This window comes from Pogona vitticeps, chromosome 3 (assembly GCF_051106095.1).
Source record: "Pogona vitticeps strain Pit_001003342236 chromosome 3, PviZW2.1, whole genome shotgun sequence".
In the NCBI taxonomy this organism is placed as follows: Eukaryota; Metazoa; Chordata; class Lepidosauria; order Squamata; family Agamidae; genus Pogona; species Pogona vitticeps.
This window is the reverse complement of record NC_135785.1, coordinates 212398468-212423024: the sequence shown is the minus strand read 5'-3', so window position 1 is coordinate 212423024 and position 24557 is coordinate 212398468. Positions and strand designations below refer to the sequence as shown.

Sequence of the window (24557 nt, the reverse complement as noted above, 5' to 3'; positions counted from 1 at the left end):
ACCGGTTATAAGTCTTTGCTCGATTGGCACAGAGCATGACGCCAGGGGCTACTTCTGACAGTGGGAGAGGTCATTGCACCTCACTAGGTAGATACTGCCCGCCTTAAGCTGGGCAGCCCCCAGCCAGTAAGGTGCTACCTCGCCACGGTCTGTTAACTTCACGGGGTGTGTGTGGGGTTTAGGGTGAAACCTGACAAGCAGATCGATAACCGTGCACCATGCAACAATCGTAAGAAAACTTCTGCCCTAAAGCTGGGCACCTGGAATGTACGGACAATGACCCCTGGCTTTTCTGACTACAGCTCTCATGATGACCTGCAGGAATTAGATGATGTGAGCAAGACAGCTGTCATTGACATGGAACTGATTAGACTGCATATGGACATTGTTGCCCTGCAAGAGACGGGATTGCCAGACTCGGGATCTGTCAAAGAAAAAAACTTCTCATTCTTCTGGCAGGGAAACCATCAAATGATACCAGGGAATATGGTGTGGGCTTTGCAGTCAGAAATACTGTTCTGAGATCCACTGTTCCACCTACTGTTGGGAGCGAACAAATCCTATCTCTGCAGCTCCACTCATCAGCAGGACCAGTCACCCTCATTAGTGCATATGCACCAACACTGTCATCCACTACAGAAGTGAAAGACAAATTCTATGACGATCTGGCAGCTACTATCAAAAAAGTCCCTGAAAGAGAGGCACTGTTCATTCTCAGAGACTTTAATGCTAGAGTTGGTGCTGATCACAATTCTTGGCCCACTTGTCTAGGCCGTTTTGGCATTGGAAAGATGAACGAAAATGGCCAACGCTTGTTGAAGTTTTGCTGTTATTATGGTCTTTGTGTCAGCAACACATTCTTTAATACGAAGCTTCAACACAGAGTTTCCTGGAGACATCCAAGATCCAAGCATTGGCATCAGCTTGATTTGATCCTCACTAGACGTTCTAGCTTTCCTAGTATTACGATCATATGCAGCTACCGGAGTGTTGATTGCGATACTGATCACTCCCTGGTGTGTAGTAGAGCAAAACTGGGAACAAAGAGATTGTATCACACGAAAAAGGAAGGAAGACCACATATTGACATCAGGAGACTTGCGATCACAGAAAAGTGGAGGAATTTGCCCAAGCGCTTCAGGAAACCCTTCCAGGTCCGACTGATGCAAATGCACCTGAACAATGGGAACATTTCAAGAATGCTGTGTATAACACCGCCTTGTCCACCTTTGGCAAGAATACCAAAAAGATGACCGACTGGTTCAAAGCCCATTCAGAGGAATTGATGCCAGCCATTGAGGATAAGAGAAGAGCTCTAGTAGCATACAAAGCCTGTCCTAGTGAGTACAACCTGCAAGCTCTTCGAGCTGCTTGTACCCAAGTCCAACAGGCTGCCAGGAGATGTTCCAACAATTATTGGCTTCAGCTCTGCTCCTAGATACAGATAGCAGCGGACACAGGTAACATCGAAGAATGTATGACATTATCAAGCAGGCTTTAGGTCCAATATAGAAGAATTCTGCTCCCTTGAAGTCTGCTACGGGTGTGATCATCCAGGACCGAGCACAGCAGATGGAACGCTGGGGGCAGCACTAATCTGAGCTATATTCCAGAGAGAATGTAGTAACCAAAGAAGCATTAAACAACATTGAGTGCCTGCTTGCCTTGGAAGAGTTGGACAGTGAACCAAACTTAGCAGAAATAAAAGCGGCCTTTGATTCCCTCACCTCTGGCAAGGCACCTGGAAAGGATAGTATCCCTGTTGAAGTGCTGAAGTGCTGTAAAGAGATCATCACCACCGAACTGTATGAAGTCTTTCGTCTTTGCTGGAGGGAAGGTGGAGTACCATAGGACATGAAGGATGCAAACATCGTCACATTGTACAAGAACAAAGGAGACAGGGGTGACTGCAATAACTACCATGGCATCTCTCTTCTTAGTGTTGTAGGGAAGCTGCTTGCCCGTGTTGTGCTGGAAAGGCTCCAGGTGCTTGCAGACAGAGTCTATCCAGAATCACAGTGTGGATTTCGAGCCAATAGATCCACCACTGACATGGTATTCTCACTCAGACAGTTGCAGGAGAAATGCAGGGAACAACAACAGCCACTCTTTGTGGCCTTCATAGATCTCACAAAGGCCTTTGATTTGGTTAGCAGGGATGGCCGTTTTAAAATACTTCCCAAGACTGGATGTCCACCTCGACTCCTTAACATCATTAGGTCCTTCCACGAAGGAATGAAAGGTACTGTAGTTTTTGATGGCTCAACATCAGATCCCTTTGACATCTGAAGTGGAGTGAAACAGGGCTGTGTCCTTGCACCAACCCTTTTTGGGATCTTTTTTTGCTGTCATGCTGAAGCATGCCTTTGGAACTGCAACAGAAGGTGTCTATCTCCGGACTAGATCAGACAGAAAGCTCTTTAATCTCTCTAGATTGAGAGTGAGGACCAAAGTCCAACTGAAATGCATATGGGACTTCCTCTTCGCAGATGATGCAGCCATTGTTGCCCATTCTGCTGAAGACCTCCAACAACTCATGAATCGTTTTAGCAAGGCCGGTCAAGACTTTGGACTAACAATCAGCCTGAAAAAAAAACACAAGTCATGGGCCAGGGTGTGGACTCACCTCCCTCTATTACCATCTCCACACAAGAATTGGAGGTTGTTCATGACTTTGTGTACCTTGGCTCAACAATCTGTGACACCCTCTCTCTAGATGTCGAGCTGGATAAATGTATCAGGAAAGCAGCTACCATGTTCTCAAGACTCACAAAGAGAGTATGGCTCAATGAGAAGCTGACGACACATACCAAGATCCAGGTCTATAGAGCCTGTGTCCTGAGCAACTCCTGTACTGCAGAGAGTCCTGGATCCTTTGTGCACAGCAGGAGAAGAAGCTGTACACCTTTCATATGCATTGCCTCCGATGGATTTTTGGTATCACCTGGCAGGAGAAAGTTCCAAATAGAGTAGTCCTAGAAAGAGCTGGAATTTTTAGCATGTATACACTACTGAAACAGCGGCGTCTACGTTGGCTTGGGCACGTCATGAGAATGGCTGATGGTCGGATTCCAAAGGAACTCCTGTATGGAGAATTAGTGCAGGAAAATCGCCCCAGAGGGAGACCACAGCTGCGATACAAGGACATCTGCAAGCGGGATCTGAAGGCCTTAAGAATGGACCTCAACAGATGGGAAACCCTGACATCTGAGTGTTCAGCCTGGAGGCCTCTCCCAATTTGAAGAGACCCTTGTCCAGCAGGCCGAGGCAAAGAGGCAGTTATGAAAACAGCAAAATCAGGGAGCTGGACAGGGGACAGATTGTATTTGTCTTCAGTGTCACTCTCAATTTGGCCTTCTCAGCCATACTAGACGCTGTTCCAAGTCCTCCATACAGAGCATGTTACCATAGTCTTTTGAGACTGAAGGATGCCTATGATGAATCCTAATGAAACTCTAATGCTACATTTAATGTGTGTGGGGGGGAATCTCCCCTTACTGTCAGTGATCTACCCACAAAGCTGCTCCCAAAGTAACTACAAAAGTAACTGATTTATCAAGTCTAAATCTTCCAGAAGGGTGAATGTGCTGGTTTGAATCTGCTACTTTTAATATGTCTCTAACCAAATGGGGGAAAGTCTATAGTTTATTCTTAACAACTGTAAATAAAATGTATGTGGCTTTCAGATAAAAGCCAAATTCAATACAGCAATAAATTATTACAACATATTAAAAACCAAATGAAAAACAGTTTCCAACAAACACCTAAATGCTAAATATGAAAAGAGTAGATGAAATTTCATGGGGAGGGAACTCCACAGTTTTAGTACCACCACTAAAAAGACTTTTTCACACTACTATGTGGTCTAATACAGAAGTGAAAAATCAAGTGCATTTCTTATAATCTTCACTGTAGGTGTGTGACAGAAGGAAACTTGGAGGGAGGGCAACAAGGACTGACATTTAGAGTTTTGAAGGTTAGTACCAGGATTTCAAATTAATCCTTGAAACAGAGGGACAGTCATCAATTTTACAAGATGTAACACTGATGTTATCATCTCATTTTTTATTTCCAACCAGTAATGTTATTTCCAGGCTGTCTTTAAAGGCACCGCAGAGTAAAGTGTAGGGTCCCATGAGGGGAAGTGTGTGGTTTTTCCCTCCTCTGCAAAAGTACCTTTAAATAAAAAAAGAGAGGCTTTTCTGCTCTTTTCAATTATAAAGTTGCATACGATAATGAATAAATATGCCTCAGTTTTAATAAAGCAGTTATAATGTTGTGATTATTTCAGTTTACATCATATAAAGTTAAGTTCTTAGTACAAAATTTAGTGTTATTAATTGTTCTAATTCATGCCCAATATTGCATTTGAATATTGGGGGAAAGGACCATAAACCTCCAAGAAACCCTGCAAGACTTCTCAAGAAAAGAAAATCTTGCACAGAGGATGCTTACTGCAAGAAGAAAACAAGGAGTTTTTCCTCCCTCCTTTTCTCTGAGAGTGAGAGACAACAAAATTCACATCCCTAGAAGGATGCTGGATGACTAGTCTGGGATCTCTTAAATTTGATGTAGTAGGTTTAGTTGTGGTCACCAAGTCTTAATCAAGCCCTGAGCCCACTGGCAGAGCAAGTCCAGAGCTGAGAATATTTAAGATGATTCTCCAAATCCTAATTCCAGTATTTTGTCATTATTTATTTACTGTTTATATTTGTATCTCTCCTTTCCTCTGATGAGCTCAAGATAGCATATGTAGCTCTCCACCTTCCTACTTTACCCTCCCAACAACCCTGTAAAGTAGATTAGGGCCAAGAATGAGTGATGGCCCAAGGCCACCCAGTGACTTTCATGGCTCAATAGGGATTTGAACAGGGATCTCTCAAGCCTAGTATTCAAGCCTCACACCACATTAAACTTCCACAGAGGAAAACTGCACAGACGTAATAGTTCTGAGACTGGGAACTCTTGAAAGTTCTTAATAGAAAGCCTTTTTGTCCCCCGGGGAAATGTATGTTTTGTTTATACACTGGAAACCACTTAAGAAGGTTTTATGTGTTTGGTTTGGTTTGGTTTGGTTGTTTCATTTATATCTACATTTTTTCCATTGTGGGTAGCAGATACCATAAAAGAACCTGGGCACCCTAATCCAGTGTTCATTAAATGTGTGAATGCACTCTAGTTTGAGGGCTCTCTAAATGTTACAAGAAAGAAGCATAAGATCTTTCGAAAAGGGAGGGGGGAGAGAGAGAATCTCCAAATCAGTGCAACAAGAAGACTCTTGTGGATTACTGGGCCTCTGTTCTCTCACTTCTCTCTTAATTGTTTGTCTCAAGCTCTCTCTTTTTTCCTTGCTTTGTTCCATTGAACAATATCAGTGTAGAATAATCCGGTAGAATTGCATTAAGAAAGATATGTAAGCAACTGTCTTGTTCAACTACTGTTGAATGGTTGACAATGTAGAGTGTAAGAATGTAACAATAACAGTACCAAAATCCTGATTTTTATACATTCCATGGTTATATCAGGTCACCTATAGAATCTATATGTCACCATCTCAGTACTGACTTTACCCTTAATCTCAGGCATGAAAACAAAACAGACAGAATATGTGCTGTTTAAAAATTGGAATGGAATTGCTTATAAAAGTTACTATGATTTTGTTGTTTTCACTACTCAAGTGTACAACAACTAAGAATCGATATAAATTTTTACAGCCTATGTTGATGCCAAGTACTCTACTTCCAGTGACTTTTTAGCAAGTGTTATCCTTTCAATAAATCAAAACAATAAAATTCTATAGCAATGACTAATTTTCCATCATTGCATTATTCTGCTGTAGATTTACATGCATAATTCCTCTTAACCACCACCTTCCTGAAATTTTGAAATATTTATTCTTCATATCTGTTGTTGTTGTTACATGCTGTCAAATCACCCCTTACCAATAGCAACCCCATGAATGAATGATCTCCATGGGTTCAAGAAGTAAACTGATGCAGAATTAAGAGCATCTAATTCCGCAGAGAACTAACTTGCTAATTAAGTTAAGCATGTATAAATATTGTTGGTGCCCCATGTTTTATGCAGTCTAACCAAAATCATTAGCTTGAACCTAACTGCTAGTCCCAATCAGGGTAAGCCCATTGAATCAGCTGTGGAATGGGAAAAAAAAACTTACTTAAATCCAGGAGATGATTCAGTACCTCTACAGTAGTTGGGATAATCATGTATTATTAGACATTTATCATTATTATTTTCTAAATATTTATATGAATGATAACTCTCAACACATTATGACAAAGCCTAGTACAGTAATGGTTACACTTATACACAACTGCCAATTAAAATACAGCCAGCAGCAGGAACAGTCCACAGTGAGTATGAGCACTATAGAACAATACAATGAAGCCTCGCTTAATGGGCGCCCTGTTTAACGACGAAACCGCATAGCGACAGATTTTTTGTGATTGTTTTTGTGATTGCATAGCGATGTTTCTAATGGGAAAAATCGCTCTGCGATGATCGGTAAGCTGTTTCGCTTACCGATTTTCACATAACGATGATTTCCCAACAGCTGATCGGCGGTTCCAAAATGGCCACCGGGTAAAAAAAATGGCTACCCGCTGGGTTTTCGCCCAGATTCCTCACTTACCGGGCAGCGAAAATGGCGGCCGTATGGAGGATTTTCGCATAAAGGTGAGTTTTTTTGCCCATAGGAGTGCATTAAATGGGTTTTAATGCATTCCTATGGGCTTTTTTATTTCGCATAGCAACGAATCCGTATAGCAACAATTTTGGCTGCATGGATTATCGTCACTATGTGGGGCACCACTGTAGTTCCAAAGTAATAGATGGTGGGTCTTATTTTCAATATTACCCTAACCACACGATCAGTACCAAAGAACAGTACTTTTTAATCAATTATTATTATTTATTACATTTATACTACGCCTTTCCTCTACTCAGCTCAAGGCTTTTTCTTCTCACCCCCTCCCCATTTAATTTCACAGCAACCCTATAAGCACACACAAACACACAGAGGCTGAAAGTCATCAGGTGAGTATGGGACTTGAACTTGGATTTCCCACATCCCTTTCCAATACTCTAATCACTACAATTCAGCAGTTTACATTGCTAAACAAAATGAAAATATAAATAGGTCAATTCAATTTATTTATATTGTAAATGTATATCCTATGTTCTTTCTATCAAGGAACTCAAGAGGTATATGTGGAGCTCTCCTAGACCCAGTCAGTCCCAAGCTTAATAAACTTCATCAAGATTGCTGCATCCTTCATCTTTAGATCATACCAGAGACCAAAGCAATGGGCATGGTTTAAATCAAGTGACTAATACAAAGGCAACCTGGGGAGCACAATGCAAAGCACATGTACTCAGAAGTAACTCCCATAGAGTTCAGTGGGTGTTTTCACTGTTGGTCACCTTCCATGACTCTATTCTCACACCACAAAACACAAAGCCATTTGGGTGGACAAATGTTAGGCATTTTTATGGGGCACAGAGTTTACTTTCCCTTTCTTGAATGTAATTGCTGTACCACCACAAGCGGAGTTGGAGGTGCAATAAACAGCATACCTCATTCATGAAAACATTACACTGTGGCACAAAACTGTTCCAGAGGTATGAGGTGAGCCAATATGTTCTGTTGGTAATTAGATTCACAGGTGTACTCTTCCATATGATATGTAAGGCCTCTGGGACCTGGGAGTCAGATATAGAAATCACAATAATTATAGACATTTCTATGTCTATATAGGCACAGGTACAGGTAGATTTATTTCATTTATATCCCATATTTGTTCCTACAGGACCCAAGGGAGTTTACAGCATGAATGTTTAAAACTAAAACACAAAATTAATTACACTATTAAAACACTATAAAATATATCGTAAAATACTACTAAATAGAGTGTCACACTGAAATAAATATTGAATCAACACAGTTTAAAAGTCATTAAAAAAACAAGAAAAGAACTACAACACTCCCTATTTAAAGGCTGTTCCTTGTCACTCAGTCAGTGCCCAAAGACCTATATAAATAAAAATTGCTTTGCCTCTCACTGGAAGGAAAACACAGGGGTAGCCTAGCCTACCACAGAACTAAATTCCATAGAGTTACAGATATATCAAATACATATATACCTATGGTTTAGTGAACCTTGCCATCACTCTCACAAACCCTCACAGTCTAAGCACATAACTGACATCCTCTCTTTTGTCTATCTTAGTGTGCCGCTCAATCCTGGACCACTTCACCCACAGCATTACTTCCTCATCTACTTCTTGTTGCCTATTTCACAACTTCACCTTGCACCTCTGTAGCAAGAGAGAGAGAGAGAGAGAGAGAGAGAGCACCAAATGTCATCTGCATAGTTGTCCCCAACAGTATCTTTGGGTCAAGCTCTGGAAAGTACGCTTTGTAGGTGGAGATTATCTTTTCTACCCATTTGAAAAAGACTGTATTGTATCCCAAAAATTAATCAAACTTTGTTGAACTTTTGAAAAAGCCCTTGTGATTCCATAAAAATTTGTGGCAAAACATCCAGATGACCAGATAAATCTGAAGGGCCACCTGTGCTTATGAAACTTTCTACATAATGAGATCCATCACAGAATTTTAGCAAAATAGGCAAAGGTAAAGGTTCCCCTTGACATTTAGTCCAGTCGTGTCTGACTCTAGGGCGCGGTGCTCATCCCCGTCTCCAAGCCGTACAGCCAGCGTTTGTCCATAGACAGTTTCCTTGGTCACGTGGCCAGCACAACTAGACATGGAATGCCGTTAGCAAAATAGCTTTTGCCAAATTGAGAAGTGTGATTAAAAATGAAGTGATAAAGCAAAGCAAAGCAAAGTGTGCTGCTTATATACTGCCCCATAATGCTTAAAGCTCTCTTGGGGTGATTTTCAGTTTAATTATGCAGGCTACACGTTGCCGTCTCAGCAAGCTGGGTACTCATTTTACCAACCTCAGAAGGATAAAAGATTGAGTCATGAGCAGAATCTTCATTGCAGTACTGCAGTTTAATCATTGTGCCATGAGGTTTCTTACACAAAAAAGGTCAAAAGCTGTGCAAGGTGTTGCCTCTATTCCACCATTAAAGAGCTAGAAACTGCCAAAAATCATAATAAGCCTTCATTTCCTGTGACAGCACTAATGGCCAAAAATGACATCCTGGTTTATCTGTTCATAATTAAGGAATAATTGCTGCAAAAATAATGTATTCAGAATCCTCTAAACCATTGAGTATGGTTAAGCACATAAAGGTGTAGCCCAGTTCTATATGTGTTTACTTAAACAAATGTCCCACTGTGTTCAGTAGTCTTAGTCCTAGGCAAAATGTTTATATGATCACAGTTTCAGAATCATAAATCTGGCAGGAAGAGGTTAAGGCTTGCCACCCTGATGACAGAAAGTATTAACAATTGTGTTCACAGGAGACAGTTTGATAACATCTTCCACTGAATCTACAGCTGGTATTGATTTTTAAAAGGCAAATCATCTATTGTAATTTGCATTTTACACCATCATCGAAGAGCAATAGTAAATCTGTAGAAAACCACAGCTTGGAACTATTGTTCACCAACACACGGGCAACCATCCAGCACAGAGTTTATTGTGCTTAAGCCCATTAATTTCATTGAGATAAAGCATGTGGAACTCTCCTGGATGGCTGCCACAATATATAAAGCAAGCTCAGTAAAGGATTATTTATTTATTTATTTATTTATTCCTTATCCCAGGGCTTGTTTTAATAGTTTTATTTCACCAAAGGTGAAGAACTGTTGAGCAGAGAGTATAATGCAATTTTTGTAGCAAACAAGGGTGAAGGGGGCATGGGGGAGGGGGCACGGTTTCAATTTTTTTCACCCTCACATCCTGTCCATTAATTCACTTGCTGAGTTCTTCAATGAGCTGTAAAGAAAAGAGAGGCTTGAAAAAGCCTTTCCAGTTGAAGCAAAACGCAGGTAAAGCCAGCCTTGTCAGAAAACGCTCTCCCCCTCTTTTTATCCCTGTTTCTCCTTGCCAGGCTGCCACCGGCAGCAACCTTATTAGTTCAGAGACGGCAAGTTTTGAAAGTTGCAAAGAGGTTAGGAGGAGTTATGTGCCACACAAAGGAGAAAGGGAGTAAAGCGCTGATTACATTTCCATCCAAATTGTAATTCACTGTCCAGCGGCTGCCTCTTTGACTAATGGCCTTCCTCCTCCTTTCATCCCTTTTAGACGGCAGAACGCCTTCCATACTTTCTGATGCATCACATCCTGCCAGGCTTTGACGCCTGGCCAAACAAAAGTGAAGGGAGGACGGCCAGGGAGGACAAAAACCCCACAAATTCGGGCCCTGTTTCCTTGCACCTTCCCTTCCTCCAGGGGGAAAAAAAGTTATTTGGCTCCTGTAACGAGGAGCGAAGGGCAAGCAACCGAGCCAAGACCTCCCTTCAGCCTTCATGGCTGTGCGTGTTACGTTATTTCAAGCCACCACAACCACACACACCCCACACACTCGGACACTTTTCCTTAAAATCACTCCCTTAGACCCTGACGGCTTACCTCCGCATTAGCGGGCTCCTTCCCATCCTGTCTTCAGCCACACAGGCTCCTCAGCCCAACCCTGCCCACCTGCGCGCCCCTCACAGGCTGACCTTCCCGCCCTAGGGCGCGTCCCTTGAACTCACCTCAGGTTTTTCTCCCCCCGTCTCCCGGCCCCCTACCCGAAGAGCCAAAAGCCGCTGCCCGGCAGGCGAGGTGCTGTCCAGCACAGAGGAAAGAAGCGGGAGCCGCCGCCGCCGCCGCCGCCGCTTCTGCTACCGTGGCTGCGGCTGCTTCCAGTTGCCTAGCGCTGCCTCCACCTGAGGGGAGGAGCCGCCGTGAAACTTGCCGCCGCCGCCGCCGCCTTCTCCGAGGAAACGCAGCAGCCCAGCCTCGTCCAACTTTATGGACGAGTTCTAGCAGCCCCACCAGCGCAAATCCCTTTTCTCCCCTCAAAGTGAGGCTGAAGCCTTTAACCAAAACAACAGGGGGATTTGTCCCAAGGTCTTCCCTGTCGGAGACTGGTGGGGAAAAGGAGCTGTCCCTGGTGCTGTCTCCGTCAGCCCTGCCTGACCTGACGCGTCTGGTGCTGTCGTCAAACCAGGCAAGGGGGCGAAGGATCCCGTCTCGACGGTCGGTCAGTAAAATAAATCTCAGCCCTCCAGCTCCAACCAAAAGTAAAACGTGTAACTCAACGGAAGGAACACAACACAACTGCACAATCCACGAGTCACTGGTCTCTGTCTACTTTGCAAAGCCTTTTGGCTTAAAAGTCTTTTGAGCACACACTGTTGAGCCCCCTCTTCCCTGTCACTTCCCAATCTTAGAGAGATTTTCCCAGTCCTTAGTCTCCTAGAATCACAGAAGCATAGAATAATTGAGTTGGAAGATCCTATAAGGCTGTCAAGTCCAATGCAGGAATCCAAGTCAGAGCAGATCTGACAGATGGTTGTCCAATTTTCTCTTGAATGCCTCCAGCATTGGAGCGTTCACCACCTCCTGAGGTAAATGGTTCTATTGTCATACTGCTCTAACAGTTAAGAGGTTTTTCCTGATGTTAGGTCTGAATTTGGTTGAACTTGAGCCCATTACTAAGTGTCCTTCTCTCTGGGATAATAGAAAACAGATCCTCTCCATTTGCTAACCTTCTTCCTGCAGGGTTTGTGTGCCAGCATTTTCTCTGTTGCACCTTCTTTTTAGTGGTAGGCTGAGGGGGATCCAAGGAATGTGAGGATCTTTCTTCTGCCCCATATAGCTTAACTCATTTGTAACACATCCCGTTGACAACACTGCTACACTTACCAGAGGATGGTGATCACCAGAGGTCACTGAGAGATGAGAGGCTGGTGGGGAGGTTGGTTAACCTCCTGGACAAAGTATTTGGGATAAGTGGAATGAGATTGAGGCAATCTTGTGGACTGGGCAAAAGAATTTCCTGGAATACACACACACACACATGTTGCAACATGTGTGTGTGTGTGTGCAGCTAGGCAGGTGGGTTTTATCATCCATGAAAAACATGTGAAGTGGCTGACTAGGAAGCAGCATACAGAGGATTTGGGTACAGAAACAGACACAGACGTAGACACACAGAGAGAAGTGCACCATGGCTCATGGAATGAGCTAGCTTAGTGTGCTACCAGCTCCCTGTTGCTCTGCCTCCTTCTAAGCTTCACTTTCTGTGGCCACTGAACACTGTAAGACTCTGGTTTGCCTGCTTAGGAAAGGGTAGGGCTTGGTAAAAAGAGCATGTATTACCTGCCACTGTACACAGGGCAGGGAAGGATTTGATAAGGATGATGGTGGTGCTGAGCAGGAGATGCTAAGAAGACATTGTCATTCTTGGTGGCTTAGGACAAAAGTGAGCTGACCTCTTGACAAAATTAAAGTGGAAAAATGAAAAAAAAGGGGGGGGAGGACAAAATGTTGTGGCAATTTGAAGACTATCAGATCTTGCTCTCTATCTCTGTCTCTATCTTAGTATACCACTCCACTTAGTGACACCCACTACTCTGTGCAGTTTACAAAACAGACTGATGAACCTCCACCCAGCACACCAACACCACCTACATGCAAATCCAAACAATATGGCCATGACCATTTCAAAAAGTGGAAGCTTCTATGAATTAAAATCAGCCTCCAGAGATACATCTTTAGGAGTGTTTAAGTAAAAGGTAGAGAGAAAAGATTTGTTGAAGCACCTGAAGCAACCTCAGGAAAGGAGTGGCACTTACTAGGGGGACTCCAAAGCCGCCTAGAGTGGTCTTAATTGACTAGATAGGCGGGATATAAATAAAATAAATAAATAAAAAATAAATAGTCTATGAGGCTACTTAAGGACTACTGATGAAGATAGCAAATATTATTTGTCATGTTTTGTATGGTGAACTATTCCTTTCAGGCTTGTGGGGTACTTCCATCTCTCTCTTTTCTCATTCATCATCCTTAAAATACTGAAGTGTGCTCCCTCCACTTTAAAGCTTGTGTTGCTTTTCAAAAGTAATACAGTTCAGACCAAACAGAAGTTGAGAAGAAGGGAGAGAGGACAAAAAATAGGTTTAGAGGGGGGAAGTATGTGTGTATGCATGGCTCATTACTGCTGGATGTGAGTCTGGTTGTTTATGTTGTGGAGAAGGGAAGATGAAGGGCCTTGGGGAATGCCAATGAGTTATACTGGAGTTAAGTGATTGTTCAAAACTGCTGGCTAAAATATGTGTGCTGATTAATCCAATGGAAAGGAATCTAACCATGATAAATAAGTTAGGTAGTGAAGCTTCCACAGACTGCAACTAGGCCCTCTGAATCAATGGAATTTACAAAAGAGTTGACTCAACAAATCCCCATCTCTCACCAAATGGGTCTACCATTGACATCATAATGCCTTGCATATTTTTCTCTTAGAAGACCACACTGAGCAAAACAGATGAAGAAGAGTATGAATGTGAAAAAGAAAGTGCAAAATGAGGACCCCAGCTGAACACTAAGATGCCAAAAATCTTGAGTACAGAGGAGTTAATTAACTGTAAAGTTCACAATGAACCAATCATAAGTAGTAAAAATTTCTAAGCTTAATAATTGATCCAAATGGAGACTGCAGGCAAGAAACGAGAAGAAGACTGAGATTTGGAAGGGAAGCTATAAAGGAACTAGAAAAGATCCTGTAAGGCGGCATCACTGGAGATCGAGACCATATCCCAGTTACTAATACAGATGTGAAAGCTGGACAGCAAATTGCTTCATTTGAAATAAGGTATCAGCAGAGAGTTTTATGGACACCATAGACAACCAGAAAGAGCAATTAGAGTATGTTAGATCAAATCAAGCTTGAATTTTCTTGAAAAACAAAAATTATTAAACTGAGGCTATCCTACTCTGGGCATATCCTAATACAAGGATCATGGGAAAAGACAGTAATACAGTACATGGAAAAATTGAAGATAGCATGAAAAGAAGAACATGAGACGCACTGACTGAATAAAGGCATTTCTGAGTCAAGTTATGCACAGCTCAATGAGTGTCAGATGCAAGCAAGCCTTTATTATTTCCTATTTCAAAAAAGCCAAGACAAAGTTGAGGAGAGTGAGCATTCTGTAATTACATAACAGAAATTAATCCTGAAAATAATGTTCCATTTGTATCATGAAGCAGTTTAGTAGCAGGAGATAAACATGGAGGTACTGAATTCAGTAATTCCAGCAATGTCTCTGACAGTGAGAAAGAAGTCAGACAGTCAAATGGTGTCAGTAAGAGAGAAGCAGAAAGCAATATACATGACTGGCCAGATAATTTGCTCAACATAAATGTAGGCAAACAGGAAAGACTTAAATCAATGGCTGAAATGTGAATCAGGCAGACGGGAGCAAGTGGGTTTCCATATGCACCAAAGCTAAGCATTTAGGAATACTAAAAACACAAAGTGCTTCAGTTCCAAGAGAATGGTTTGCATGTTCTGTTGTATGTAATGAAACCTCAAGGAAAACACAACTTCAGTCACTTCAGAAGAAGATACCAAAGTATTCCAATTCATTTGCCTATGTATGTGCACAGAAAATAGTAGATCTAGCTGAAGGCAACACACAGAGGCCTGCATTAATTGAAGCAATGCATTCCTAAGTGGAAAGTATCCACAAGGTTTTTATGGCCATCTATTCTTTAGCACAAAACAATGAACTCTATTCAGAACACTTTGAGCTCCTAGCAATGTGAGAACTAAAGGACTTGGAGCCAGGAATACATAAACAATACATGCATGTGTACAGACAAGAACACACTGGGCAAAATTCCTCATGGGATGACTCCTTGCTATTGGGCACTGTGAAGGCTTCCACATGATACTTTTTTAATGCAAACATTCTGCCACACTAATGAGGTTTTACTAGATGTCCATATTTCTTCTTCCACTTGAAATGTTCTTATGTTTTCCTCCAGCTTCATCTATTTCTTTGTTTCTCCTTTTTAAATCTTTATATATACATACCTCGTTAAGTGAATAAAAATGGAACATCTGCACAGTGTTTCATTACAGCAAATGGCAAGTTGCTGGACAGCATTTACCATCAACTCTCTACATTGACTGGTGTTGAACTCCCACAAATCATTTCCTACACTTGTCATGTGGTATGAATATTGCTTTTATTCCCACCAATGGGTTTTGCCAATATATATATTGACAGTGATTACTTCCGCAACCAGACTGTTCTTGTCAACCTGTTAGCACCAGTTTAGAAGGACAGCTCAGGTCCCATGCATACAACTTCAATATTCACACATTCCTCAGCATGGAATTGCACTAAAGGACCTTTTGTGGTGCTGGGGAGAGGAGAGCAGTAGAGAACTCTACCAAGAACCAATTCAAATTATGTCCTTAAGATTGTGTTAGTATATAAATCTCTCTTTAAAAGAAATAATAATATGTAGAACTATTCAGCACAAAGTCAGCATATCAAGATATCATAAGGATGATGAATAAGTTTTAAGAAATGGCAGGACTGGGACATGGTGCTTTTCTTACAACAACAACTCACTCACTGCAAGGCCATTACACTTGGTACACAATGAAGGCAGTAGCAATAAGAAGGCTCTAATGCAATCTGAGTTGGGAAAACTATGCAAAGAGCATTAAAAACAAGATCATCTATGTGGGAAAGTTTAATTAGAATGTTTCAAGTAGTTGCACAATTGCTTTTACTCATACTTCACATTAAGAGACTTAAACAGCTAATTAGCCAGGACGTATTAAGAAATAATAAGAGGAAATTAGTGGTAATTTATTTCAGCTTGAAGTTTATGTGGGAAAATTTATTGCCACAATGCATCACCATCCTGGGCAGCTGACAGAAAATCTTATTGATATTCAAATTTACTTAAATAACAGTGTATTTTAATTCAGTGTTTTGTATTAATTATATATGATCAAGTAATAGCTGGAAAGCTGGCCTCTTCCAGGCATATGAGTTTCTAAAACTGCAATGAATGAATATTCTTTGGGGATATCTTTTAGTATACATATGCAAATACTGCTAATAGTTGGACATCATAAAATATGAGAAGACAAAAAAAAACTTTCAGTACCATGGACAACTGTGGTGCCTTAGAATGGATAAAAGAGTGCTACAAATTATTACAGCCCTTAAATTATGGTTATATGTTGATGAATTAAATTTGAATCTATTTTTCATTATAACAGCAATAACATTTACTGTACTGTGCAATCACAGCTTCAATTGCAAAAGTATGTTTTCTAAGTAGAGACAATGGCCAGTCTCTAACAACACCCAGTGAAGCTCTTTATACTGGTGAGGAGTGAGGATACATAGAGTTCCCTCCACTGCACATATAAGAACACATTTATTTTCATTTATTATATTTTATTTTGTCCTTTCTGTAAGCATTGACAGCATGCATTGACACGGTTATTTTCACCCCACTTTTATTTTTGCAACTGTCGAGATACTGGGAAAATGAAGGATCATGTAGTTTTTAATAGTTATTAACACTATTGCTCTTTTGGAAAATCAGGTTGTGTAGTCAGTGTCTGGGATGAGCTGACTGAGAGAAGTGGAGAATACCAATTGGAAGGCAGTAACACCTGCAACTTATCACTGTGAGAAAGTGCTTCAAGGCTAAGCTGAGCTCATTCCTTGGTACTGAACTACAGTAATTAGAAAATGATTTCAGATGAGTGAGGATAGGTTAAAGAAATTACTCCCACCTTCATTAAAGTTTGGGAAAACTTTATACATGATTGGCAGATCTTCTGGAAGAGTTCAGGTACAAAAATGGGGAAAGAAGTTAATTTAATTGGCTTAATTATCTCTGAGAAGAATGCTATGCTCATTTGCTTCCCTGTTGTAAGACACACACTTTAGTTATGGTCTGAGACCATGTTGAAGCTAAGCTAGGATATAAGTATTAGAAAAATTAGCTAGCCTTCTTTTTTCTTTCTTTCTTTCTTCTTTTTGGTGGGTTAACTCTGTGATTGCTCTTGGTTCAACTTTTTGATTGCTTATTTGCGCCACAGTTTCTCCCAGCCATCAGCACATTTCACCGTCCTGGAATTCATCCACATCAGGATAGTGTGACTAAGTAGTTAGTGTGGCTCTGTCTAACCTGGGGAACTTGGCAGCAACAACTGTATGAAATGAGTTTGTTCCACAGAATAATTTGTCAATGATCACACAGTGAGTTTCATGTCAGATGAGAAATCTGAGCCAAGGCCTCTTTGATCCTACACTAGTAGTTTAACTAAATGGTTTGATAAGGAATGCTCCCATAAAAAAAACCAACTTAGAGAAATATACATGCAGTATAGGAAGAAGAATTTGGCAGTTCTCCCCCCGGGAGTACTACATAGTTAAAAACCAATATAAAACCCTGATTGCCCAGAAAAAGAAACAATCAATTCAAAAACAATGGAACATCTTGATTGACTCAGTACTAAACAAAGACTCTAAGCTATTTTGGGCCTTGGTTTCTGGAGCGCTAGGTGCCCAAACAGGATCAGCTTACTGCACTATCCCGGCAAATATATGGGAACGGTACTTCACTAAAATATTCGAGGAAACTAAACCTGCACAAACTGTTAACATCACATTCTTAGATTTAAACAAATTGCCAAACTGGGACCCAGTAAACGAAAATGAAATAAGGCCATTAATAGCTTGCCTAAAATCAGGGAAGGCACCGGGACCCGATCTAATACCAGCAGAGTCTTTAAAGACCAACGTAGACTGGTGGACTCCCCTTTTATCACATTTATTTACATTTATTAATAACACTGGGCAAATTCCATACTCCTGGTTAGAGGCAATAGTGATACCAATCTATAAGAAGGGGAACAAAGACGAACCCTCAAATTATAGACCAATTAGCCTCCTGTCAATAGTGGGCAAGCTTTATGCTAGATATATAAACAATAGACTAATCACATGGATTGAGGAGGAGGAGATCTTAGGGAATGAACAGGCTGGTTTCAGGAAGAACCGTTCCACTTTCGACCACTGTATAGTACTGAATCACCTCGCAGAGAAGTATATGGGTTGTCATGGGAATGGCCTGTTTGCAGCATTTATAGACCTAAAATCTGCCTTCGATTCAATACCCAGAGGAAATTTATGGGAAAAACTCTACTCTTCCTCGATTGATAAGAGGCTACTATACCTTATTAGAAGCCTCTACCAACAGACCACAATTAGGGTAAGATGTGGAGTCGATGGGAATCTATCAAACCCCATTCAGGCAGAGAGAGGGGTTCGCCAAGGTTGTATTCTGGCACCTACATTATTTAATCTGTATTTAAATGACCTTCCTAAAAGCTGCACAGCTCCTGAATTTCACTCCCCGAAATTGGCTAAAACCAGAGTGCCTCTTCTACTATATGCAGATGACGCAGTTATCATGTCACTATCAGAAGTTGGTCTCAAACGTATTTTACGTGCATTTATGAGTTATTGCAGGAACAACCTATTAACAATTAATTTCCAGAAAACCAAAATAATGGTTTTCTCTAGACATAGTAAAGTTAAAGATTGGGTTATCGAAGGCCAACATATAGAACAAGTTAAAACATTCAAATACTTGGGAATTGTCTTCTCACATACCCTCTCCTGGGCGTACCATAGACAAGCAGCAGTGCAAGTGGCTAATAATACAACCAAAGTTCTTAGACGATACCACTATGTCCAGGGTGGGCAGTTTATCCCTGCTGCTCTACAGATAGTCAAGTACAAAATTCTTGCACAGCTCCTGTATGGTATTGCGATCTGGATAAATGGTTTCAATTCCTCCGTTGAAAGTGTTCTGTCAAACTCACTGCGAATCCTATTCGCTATGCCAAGATGTTGCTCTTCAGCTGCTTTGCGTTTGGAGGCTGGCCTTCAATCGGTGGAATGTCAAGCCTGGTTGCATGCATTCCGATTCTGGTTAAAGGTAGTATATGCTCCCATAACCAGTGGGTATATACACTATTTACAAAAAGATGTCTTTACCAGCTCATGGCACAAGGGATTTACTAATAAATTACATCTCTTAGGCTTCTCTATGGACTTCTTCCTGAGTCAGCCTTATGACAACATCAAGACAATGCTTGTGCAACGCATTAAAGATATAGATCTTCAGTACTCATTAGCAGGTGCAGACAGGACCTGCTCACCAATGTACTTTGGTATAAATTTTAACTTTCCCAAGTTACCAAATTATCTATATCAAATCAATGTACCAAGGTATCGTTTTGCCTTCTCAAGGGCTAGGTTCAATTGCTTTCCCTCAGCCTTGTTAAAAGGGCGGTTTAATAACATTCCTTATGGAGAAAGGATATGCCCCTGTGGGGAAGAAACAGTTGAGTCTCTGGCACACACCATTCTAGAATGTAGTTTATATAAGTCTGAACGTACCCATTACCTCCACCCAATAATGTCTAAATGCATTAGTATACCTCCCGCAGACTACCTTAAGTTTCTGCTGTCCGGAGAGAACCAATTAATATCACAGTCAGTGGCTAAGTTTTTATTCTCAGTTTTAAGAATCCGTAAAGTGTTGTGTTTAGATGTATGATTCAAGTTTTTATTCCTGCTATCTTTTGATATCTAACTTGTTTTGTATATTTTATGTAATGTTTTTATCCTTGTATTTTTGGGTCTTTGACCGTACAATAAATTCATACTTTCATACTAGTAGTTTAACTAATACACCACACTGGCTGTCCGTATGAAACAGGATCATTCCAGGTATGGAGTCATTTGGTTAGAATACTAAAATGAAGGATTTTTCTCCTATTCCCCATTGTTTGAAAACAACATGTTAGATGCCACAAATTGAGTTAAGGCATAGAAAGTACACTTGTAGATTGGTTATATCACGTTCATGTACTAAGGGAGATACATACCATGTTGTTGTGAACTGACCAACAGAAAAAATAGGTCACACTGATATGTGAGATCAAAAACAAAGGCAGTGAAACAAAGTGCAGTTTGGTGTGGAAGGTAATTTGGAATCACGCTTGACTTTTCAACAAGAACATAAACCAGGGAACTGTATTTTGTAGATCAAACTGATTGCATCTGCTTTGGATAAGATTCCTTGGAGAATGACTTAACAAGGAATAATTTTATTTAATCAGTGCCTAAAAGTAATTTTGTGGGATGTTGTGGCACTGCAGGTTAAACGCAGAAGCCTCTGTGCTGCAAGGTCAGAAGACCTGCAGTCGTAACATCAAATCCACGTGATGGAGTGAGCTCCCATCGCTTGTCCCAGCTCCCACCATCCTAGCAGTTCGAAAGCATGTAAATACAAGTAGATAAATAGGTACCACCATGGTGTGAAGATAACGGCATTCTGTGTCTAGTCACAGTGGCCACGCGACCACGGAAACTGTCTACGGACAAACACTGGTTCTACAGCTTGGAGACAGGGATGAGCACCATGTCCTAGAGTCGGACATGACTGGACTAAATGTCAAGGGGAACCTTTACCTTTTAAAAGTTATTTCAAAGTGAATAGGTCTGACCTTATGGATTCATTCAGAAAGAGTTAAGGCAGTGTGAAGGTCAGAAATCAAGGACTTTTAAAATGGAGCAATCCTTGAGCTTAGCAGCTGTACAACATCTCTCAGATGAAGTAGTCAGAGACAGTAATTTTTATAGCCCCTTTTAAACTGGCAGCACAATTAAAGGTCAGAAATAAATGCAAGTCTCTTTTGGAAACCAGAATCTTAGTCCCCAAAAAAGGTATTCTTTTTGAGGTGGTGGTCCTTGAGTGCTATCCCTCAGCACTCAGCTCAGGCAACGGATGTATATCAGGCATATTCTATGATATTTGCTTACATTCCTTTTAGCAGCAAATTTGGATTTTCCTGCCAGATCTCTGAAATTTGGAAATGAAATTGGATCATTCAGAAAATAAGGGATACCATGTTTGTGATGGTATTATGAAAGATCACTTTGAGATGAAGTTATTTTAAACGTGACACAATACTTTTGTTGCTGTTCCTGCTGAAAAAGACTAACACAACTATCTCCTTGGGGGTGCAGAGGAGTTTTTGTTTTGTTTTGTTTTTTGCATACTTGGGCCATTTAGGTATTTAGAAGTATATTGGTTTCTGGATGAAAAAGGGGAGGGGATTAAATCCTAAATCACTGACACTCCATACCTTCTGAGGACCTATGGAATATTAAGGGTTGTTGAGTCAAGGATGGTGGAAGTTCTAGAGGAGTAGAAAGAGAAAATTTTTCCTACTGTCCACAGAACCTCTAATTAACCTCCCCCCCCCTCCCAGCAATGTGCAGTTTCCTGGAGCAATTAGGATTACTAAACATGTGCCTTATGATTAAAAAGCTGTCCGATCTTAGACAGACAGACAGACAGACAGACAGACAGACAGAGGATACTTTTTCCCTTTTCAGAAACTTCCTTCTCCATTATGTAGCTGGCAGCCATTTTCAAATATATAGTAGCACAGTATAGAGCACCAGGGAAAAGTTTCAGGGAGTGGGGAGGAAGGGGGGGGAATCATCCCCCCCTTTTTTTCCTCCTTGAAATCTTCTCCTTCCTCTGAATGCAGCATTCTCTGCTATATATCTCTTTTGGCTTTTTGTTTTGAGACTCCACACTTGTCTAAAAAGATATTTGGCTCCTTTAATATACCAGCGTACAGTATATCTGCCATAAAACAAAACTCAGCTGCCTGTTGACTGATTAGTTAGTTGATTTGTTGTGATGTCATAAATATGCTCTGAAGAACACTTGGTAAATATACAAAGAGTTTGTTTAAGAAACTATAATGTTGATATAGTCACAATCATTTGATGCAGATTAATGTTTCCTCAGCACAGTTTAATTACTTTATAGTATTCAAAATAAAGATTGTTAAAGAGTGGTAAAATATGGAGTTTAACAGCCTTTCAAAATAAACTTAATGCGTAAGTAGCCATTTTAATCTTTTTAGCATGTTCACATGAATCCAATGAATGGCAATTATTACAGAATAATATATAGGAAGAATACAGACGACCATGTTGCTTATATGACTTTTGTAATAACTAGGTATGGGGAGAAGGAAACATTGTACTTTTACTAGGATTGTGGGAAGGAAAAATGAATGACTAGATGGCTAGAGATAGGGCATAATCTATGGATCAGGAAATCAAGGAGGTGGAAGACCAAAGAGGCATTATAGGCTTAATTTCACCTATTGATTCAAAGTTACCAGCCAAAACTTTGACTGCAGCTCTCTTTTGTCCATATTGATTTTCCTTCTACTTGCAGAAGTTATTTTATATCTGCTGTAACCCACAACTCAATGAGCTTGCTCACTGCCAGCTATTTTCCCATTTAGTGACTTCATTTGTTGCTGAGGAACTTTCCAGTCATAAGGAACGGAACAACCTATTCAGAAAACATGGTAGAGGAGGGAGGGAATGAAATGGAGGTGCGTGGTACAATGGTCTCAGAAAGAAGCAACAATACATCCCTTTAGGTATAATATATCAGCATGCCTCAAACTGCTTCTTAAGGCTTGCGTTCTCAATTTTGGGACTTCAGTTAGTTACAAATCATATGGCTATAACATCCAATGACTGGCAAGTTGGTCGTTCCAACTTTGTAATTTGTTCAGCCTGTTGAAGAATTTTGAAGCACTCAAAAGCTTGCCATTTTAGTGGTTCAATAAAAGTTGCCCAACTCGTTTTTTAAAAAAAACTATCCCACAAAAATAAGTTTATTTTTTTAAAGAAACAGACATATGACACAATAGCAACACACATTTTGTTCTGCATACAATGTTTGATTTTAAGAAGTGCAATTTGAAGCAACTGACCATCCAAAAAACACGTACAGTGGTGCCTCGCTTAACGGGTGCTCCGTTTAGCAACGAAATCGCTCAGCGATAACTTTTTTGGAGCGTTTTTGCACTTCGTTTAGCGATGGTCCCTATGGCCGATTTTCGCTTAGCGATGGTTGGGACCATGCTTCGCATAGCTATTAAATTTTGGGTCCCCTGTTTCGATTAACAATGGTTTAAACAGCCTCATGTTTGCTGTTTTTTAAATGTTTTTCTGTTATTTATAAAGTTAAAGTTTACTGTTTAAAATGTTTGAAATCATAAAGTGCACTTAATAAACCCTTTGTTAACCAAATTTGACTTTGTTCTGATTCTTTTTTAATTTGTTGTTGTGTTTTCTCCCCCATTGAGGTGCATTGAATAGGTTTCAATGCATTTCAATTGGGGAACCGCGTTTCGTTTAGCGATGTTTCCTATGGCGATTTTTGCTTAAGGATGGCAATTCCAATTCTATTGGAACGGATTATCCGGTTTTCAATGCATTTCAATGGGAAACCGCATTTCGCTTAGCGATGAAATCGCTTAGCAGCGATTTTTCGGAACGAATTAACATCGCTAAGCGAGGCAACACTGTATTTTGGCTCTCCCAGAGAAACATGCCTTGCACCTTATTATTTTATATGGCACGGGTAGAGTAGGACTTGAACTTTCTTATTTGACCAATTTGTCCATAAAGTGTCCATTATTTAAGTGCACATATATACAAGGGACCAGGATTACTTGCTGGACTACATGATTGACTAGCGAAAGCTCTTAGTCATTATGCTAGAATAATTTTTGTATGCTACAATGGACATCTTAGCTTGAAACAGACATGGGAGTTAATTGCTCCCAGAATACCTCTTGGGAGCTGAATGAATATCCGTTTGGTCAAGACCCAACCCCTCACATCATCCTGATGCAGTCTCTTTCTTCATGCAGAGAAAAGTGGAAGTATGCGTGTCCCTATATTTATCATTACATAGAGAAAAACATACTCCTTATCAACACTAAAAAAAAAAAATTATTCTGATTACTAGTCCCAATGTTTGAGAAAAGCAGTTTTTTCTAGTACTGGGAATCGTTGCCCTTATCTCCAGTGGTTTCATTGACAGCCGTGTTTCAATGACAGAGAAAGGCTGCCTTTTTCTAGCACTGGAAGAGGGGCAGAGACTGGTGCAACAGAGCTTGGGAAGGTACTCTCATTGGCTACGTTTTCCTGACCCTTGACTTAAGGAGACTTAATGAAAAAGTTGCAGACACCTTCGTAGGTTGGAGACATGTCAAACATCCTCCATATTACACCATGCCAATTTTCTGAGATAAAAGTGAATGACCTCTGAGCAATAGCAGATGGTGTTGGTTGGCTTCAGCAAAATTTATTCTTTCTGTTTGGTTTTTAAACTTGCATCTACATGAAAATATACTTTTCAGGACAGTAATGCCAGGAATACTGTTAGATCAATGAACTTGAAACTTGATAGCACCATTCATCTTCTTGAAGAGCAAAACCTGCCCTTGGACTGCAGTGATGAATGAATGTTTTAAAACCTTTATTTAGTTTAACTACTACTAAATGTTCTTAAGAGGTACTTGCTACTTTTAAAAACAGATTTAATGATTAACCCCTTGAAGGCCACAGTATTTGATATCAGAAGGGTTTGTTATTGCACCACCATTATTGCTAGGAACATTTT

General features: G+C 40.6%; 1 protein-coding gene across 2 annotated transcripts in view; it reads right to left on the bottom strand.

Annotated features, from left to right (window-relative positions):
- Positions 1-24557, bottom strand: part of ROBO2 (roundabout guidance receptor 2) — a 1246783-nt gene that overhangs the window by 1181566 nt on the left and 40660 nt on the right. Inside the window, exon 1 of one of the 2 annotated variants that reach the window (XM_072994027.2) lies at positions 10694-10830. The exons of the other annotated variant lie outside the window; for it this stretch is intronic. The gene's annotated coding sequence lies outside the window, so the exon portion shown is untranslated. Of the gene's footprint in view, positions 1-10693; positions 10831-24557 lie in introns of those variants that run through there. 2 annotated transcript variants of the gene reach the window in all.